Source organism: Theropithecus gelada, unplaced genomic scaffold, assembly GCF_003255815.1.
Source record: "Theropithecus gelada isolate Dixy unplaced genomic scaffold, Tgel_1.0 HiC_scaffold_15987, whole genome shotgun sequence".
Classification (NCBI taxonomy): domain Eukaryota; kingdom Metazoa; phylum Chordata; class Mammalia; order Primates; family Cercopithecidae; genus Theropithecus; species Theropithecus gelada.
Window position 1 is genome coordinate 1,829,880 of NW_020257754.1, and position 6,000 is coordinate 1,835,879.

Genomic DNA, 6,000 nt, shown 5'->3' on the forward strand with positions numbered 1-6,000 from the left:
ATTTTTAATGATATATGAGACAGGAGCAAATAAAGAAAGATTGAAAATATGGCAAAATGAAAAACTGATCTTAGAACAGATGAAAATGTGGACTCATTAATGATAATCATAGTTACACCCCCTGAATATCTATCTAACTGTCTCAGGTCCTGGGGTAGGGCTTTAATGCATAAATGACATTAACCTTAACACTCCAGGGAGGTAGGTGTGTGATTATTCCTATTTTATGGACAAAAAAGAACTAAGACATAAAGGAGTGTGAGTCAAGATTTGAACCTAAGCAGCTTAACTCCACATGGTTAATCATTGCTTTACATTGCTTCTCCAAAGCCTGGGTGGCAGCCTGAAACAGCAGAAGAGGTATCTGTGAGACGAAGGAAAATTAATGAGTGTGGGTGGCACATGAGTGGTTGCATAATAAATATTTGTAGGATGAATGGAAGAATAACAGAGTATAGTTAAAGATATGTAGCTATAGGGCCAGAAGTCAATGGAGGTCACAATTTATAGTGCTGATTACGTCACCATCGATGAATGTGTACTATGTTAGGCATGAACAATATAGCACTTTTTATTATGTTACAATTCTGTGTTTCACCTCTGTCTCCTCATTTATCTGAATCCCACTCCCTCAGCTACGAGATTGGTTGGGGCTAACCTATCTGGCCTGATTCCTTAGGCCAGAACTGAAAAAGACCAGGAAATGTCAGAAGCAAGTAGAAAACAAAGCTCAATGAAAACGTGAAATCCAATAAGCTGAAAATCAAAAATCCCCAAATAGATGGAAGGAGCAGAAGCAGGTTTGGAATGCAAGAGTCTGAAGCCCAGAATTTGAAATCCTGGGAGTCAAGCGCCAGGAGAGGGCTGGAAAAAATGATCTCAACAGATTACACCTTCTGAGTTTTATTTTTATCTGTCAGTCACGGCGATGAATGGCCAAACTGGCTATTTTAAAAGGTTACAAGGGGTCAGATACCTCCAGGTAGCAAACATCCTGGGGGAAAGGGCTACGTCTTTTTTTTTAAACCTGTAATTATGTCCCTAGTATCTGACACAGTGCCTGGCATAGGGAATGTGTTTTAAAAAAAAAAAAAGACTGAATAGAATGGACTAATCAACTATGGGTTTGATTTAAATGTTTTAGGGGAGTTATTAATAACTATTTTGAGTTATAAGATATCTGAATTTGAACTTGATGATCTGAACTTGATAATGCAAATTTAAGCTACAATGTCACTTGAATTTGCATCTTACAGAACATCCCTGGCTTATCATTGGATGTTATTGACACATGTAATCTATAATCCTACTTAAGATGATAAATAATTACCCTTCAAAGGGAGCAATAAATAGAACCATAATTTATAAACTTATTAATCCTTCTTTCTAATTGCAGACAGCCACAGTGTTCCAAAACATTTTTACCAAATATATAATCAACCCACATGCATCTATCTGGTCTTCAGGCTTTGCCAAGCATATCAGTTAGTATTTGATCAGTGAAGTAGAAACACTGTAATTGCTATGTGATGAAGGATTTATTATAGATATTAAGCCTTAGGAAATTGTGGGAACTGATAAAGAAGTCTATGGAAACATATCATCTCTGCCTCTGGTGATGAGCCTGAAGTCACTGCAAGACAATAGGACTGACAGTCTGGATGTGAACTGAAGTTGTCTAAGGACAAACTAGAACCCACAACAATAAGAAACTCTCTCTCACTGTTTCTAATCTTGAGATGCAGTTGACACGCAGAAGGGATTCATTCATTTCTCCATGGAGCTGCACATGTGCATGGCTCAGGACCCCAAGAAGCTGCAGGAAGACATGAGGGGAGCAGGAAAAGCTGCAGGCCAGCTACAGCCCTGCACCAAAAATTTGGGCCAGTAGACCAGCGTTGAGGTGCACAAGCTTCAGTCATGCCTCGCACCCCTGATGGACTTTCAAAGCATAGTTGCTACTGCTTTCCTTCTGCCTCCCAAATATCACACAAATCTCTGTTGAGGTAAATTCTAATCTGGAACCATACAGTAAAGGGATTCTGGGAAAAGTTGCTGCTTCAATTTGGCTGAGCAGACACAATATAAAACCACCATACTAAATCATGTCTATATGCTCTGCAAATTTGTGTTGGCCCCTCAATTAGGACCAATCCCACTCCAGGTGCTTTACAGACCACTTCCCTTTGTCTCCCAAGTATTTTGTCAGGTTGTTAACACACATCATCCTATTTCTACTCGAGGGTGGGCACAGCTAAGTCTCTGCTGAAATGTTTGATAGCCTGGAGTAATGGAAGTATGGCATAGCTCTAGAACTGGCTTGGCTCGCATGGCCCAGGAAAAGGAAAAAACAATGCTAACCCAATAGATTTCCTAAATTAATCTTAAATAACACCCTTTGTGGGATGCCAAAGTGATGTTGTTAGTATGTGAAATGTGACCTGACTCCTTTTTTAGCCTTTCCTGACATAAGATGAAGAAATCGTGTCTGCATTTCTTTTCTGCTGTGATGTAGTCTTGTGACTAGCTAATAACAAAGTCTGAGCAAAGAAAACTCTTCTTCATGTACGCAAATGCATACCTTTCAAGAATACTAATGCTCTCGGGCATTTGGCAGCTTAAGACCAGACTCGATAAAAGAGAGGGGAGAATTCTCTGTCTCCAGCATGGAATGGTCCTCCTAAAAATGTACAAAATATTTTTATTAAATAGAAGCTCTAACATCTCATATGAAACATTGCCTATCGAGTTCATGGTTGTTTTATTGTTTTCTCCAAGAATAATGGGTGGATATTTGTCTTGTATTTGTGTAAGTAAAGCACTGCATCCAGTAATTCCCACAACCTCCACCACCAAATCAAAGTCTGTTCCAAAGTAAACTGACATCTCTGCCTCTAGAAGCAGAAAACTGTTGGCAACTTTTAAAGATTCTTCTCTAATTAAAAAAATTTAAAGACTCAACCAGCCATGCTATTGCCTATCTAATACACCTCCCTACAGAGACTCTTTCACATCTCTGATCCTCAGTTTGTGAAATGGGGATGATACCTTCCTTGAAGAGGTATTATAAGAAATAAATGAGATTTGGTATAATATTTTATGGCACAAACAACACATAGTAAGTACTTGTCTTAGTCTATTTAGGCAGCTATCAGAAAATGCCATAAAGTGAGTAGTTTATAAACAATAGAAATTTATTTTTCACAGTTCTAGAGGCTGAAAAGTCCTCGATCAAAGTACTGGCCGTTCGATGTCTGGTGAGAGTCCACTTTCTGGTTCAGAGATGGCTCCTTCTACTTGTGTCCTCACATGGTGGAAGGGAGAAGACAGATCTCTGGCTTCTTTTACAAGGGCACTAATCCCATTCACGAGGGCTCTGCCCTCATGGTCTAATCACCTCCTAAAAGGTCACAGGTCATAATACCATAACCATGGGGTTAGGATTTCCCTGTAGGAATTTAGGGAAGACACAAACATTCAAACTACAGCAGTACTCAATAGAATAGAAGCTATTGTTATTCCATATTACATATAATATTCATTTCAGACATGTATGTGTACAAACATATGGATGTATGTGTGTATGAATGCACTTCCTTGTATATTATCTATTACATGTATCAGAGAAAAATAATTTTTATTTCCATATTGTGCACATATGTGAAAGAAAAAGAAACCCATCTGTATTAGGAGAAGGACATGGAGTGAAAGACAGCAGTACTGGGTGAGGAAAAGTTTAGTGAAATGAAACAGAAACTCTCTATCAATTAACTGTAGTGAAATCTCACTTACGTTCCAGCTCAGACATACCACCAGATACGCTTGAAGAGTTTATTTGATGTCAAGTCTACTGAAATCCACTGCCCTTGATTTTTATTCTTACTCGCCATAGAAATAATACTAAAACTTTTGAGGACAGCGAGTTATGACAAATCTCCAGGGTTTCTCGTAAGAACAGGTGGTGTACTGTCTAATTTTTCACCTCATTTTTCACTTATGCTAAATCACAGCATGTATTTTTTATACTTAAATATGCAAAGTTGGAACAATGTTACTTTTTTCTGTCATTTCATATTCCTCAAATATTTTTCATTGTCTTCCAAAATAAGGCTATTTCAATTATATGCAGGGGGGAGGAATCTCTCCATTTATCATGCTTTTCTCACTTAGCAAATAATAAATAATTTGACTCATATCTAACGAATTCTCCCATGTGCCCACTGCTCTCTGAGTAGTTATTGAGATCCTTCTGTGTACCAGTCATTTTTCTAGACCCTGGAGAAGCAGGAAGAGGTATCAGTTTCTGACTCTAATAGATTATTAAGTTTACTACCAGGATATTCAATAACTATACAGTGTGACTAAAGATAAATACAAAATACTATGTGGTGAGAAAGAAAGAAAGAAATATTCTGTAGGGGACTAAGGGAAAGTTTAAAAATGTGTTACCACTGAGGTAATATTTTAACTGGTTATTGTTAGATAAATAGGAGCGGCTTAGACAGAAATTATAGAAAAGGGTTTTAAGCAGAGGAAATAGCCTAAGCAGTGGTGGGGAGAACTGAAAGACCATTTGGCTTCGTGGGTTAAGGGAAGTGATGCTCCAAGAAGGGAGTTTTTCAAATCAGAGGGAAACAAACACAGCAGAGAAATTTAGAAAGGCAGTCTAGGATGCAAGTGGAAGAATTTGGACCTTGTCCTATCAGCACAGAACCCTTCATAGATTTATTTTCAAAATATCGACTTAGCTCAAATATACAAAAAGTGAAAAATCAAATAAAATGGTATGGAATTGTTATTTTTCTGTGTATTTCTTCCTCAATTTTAACCTGGGCACTATCTTTTACTAGGTTTCCATGTATTTAAAAGGTCTGCTGATGGACTGTGTAACAAAGCCTCAACATGAAGAAATTTTCAATAATGCAAGTCTGGGAATAAATTCAGAACAGAACGCACCTTTCAGTTTTTATTTTAAGGTTCTCTATCATTACATTGCGAGAAGATTTGGTGGCTGACCTAAAATATTGAGGAGTCTTTCTCTTCTAACTTACCTGTCAGTAGTGACTGTAAATTATTTGTAAGACAATATTTTTAGTAATCCATTAACATATAAGAACAATATGTTCCTTGGTCGGGAGGAAGGAATATGCATAAGAAGTGTGGAATAACAAAGTAGGGATTTTAAAGATGCCTGAGACTGATTTATCAGCTTTGATGCAATGTCTTTGAAAAAATAACAAGTAATTCCAAGCAATATTTAAAACAATCCCAGAAGCTAACACTCTCCCTCTGAAAAGAAGCTAAAATATTGATAGGAAGAATGCAAAACTGAAATAGACTTATTTTCCAGTGTCACCAAACTAGGGAAGAAGAGCAGGCCGAAGATATAATAAATTTTTAAAACTTCAATTTCAGAATTTCCAACAGTCATCTGTCATTAACTTTAATTCTATAGAAAAAAGTTAAATACATTTCAAATTGCAGCCATTTACATCCATTGACTCATATAAATTGATACAGGTATGTTTTACACAGTTGTTATTAGACTGTACATTTATTTTTTTATTCTCTATTTCTCCGAATACACATTTTATGCACAGTAATTTCTAATTACTGCAATATATTCTAATTAGGATTTCTAGTTGGCTTGACAATGTAGGTAAGAAGGAATTTCTACCATCTCCAAATAAAAAATTACTACAATTCATAATTGACTGGCATGTGAAAGCAAAGTAGACCAGGAATTAGGAGGCCATCTTTTTTTATTTTTATTTTTTTTTATACTTTAAGTTCTAGGGTACATGTGCACAAGGTGCAGGTTTGTTACATATGTATACATGTGCCATGTTGGTGTGCTGCACCCATTAACTCATCATTTACATTAGGTATATCTCCTAATGCTATCCTTCCCCCCTCCCCCCTCCCCACAATAGGACCCTGTGTGTGATGTTCCCCTTCCTTCTCATTGTTCAATTCCCACCTATGAATGAGAACATGCAG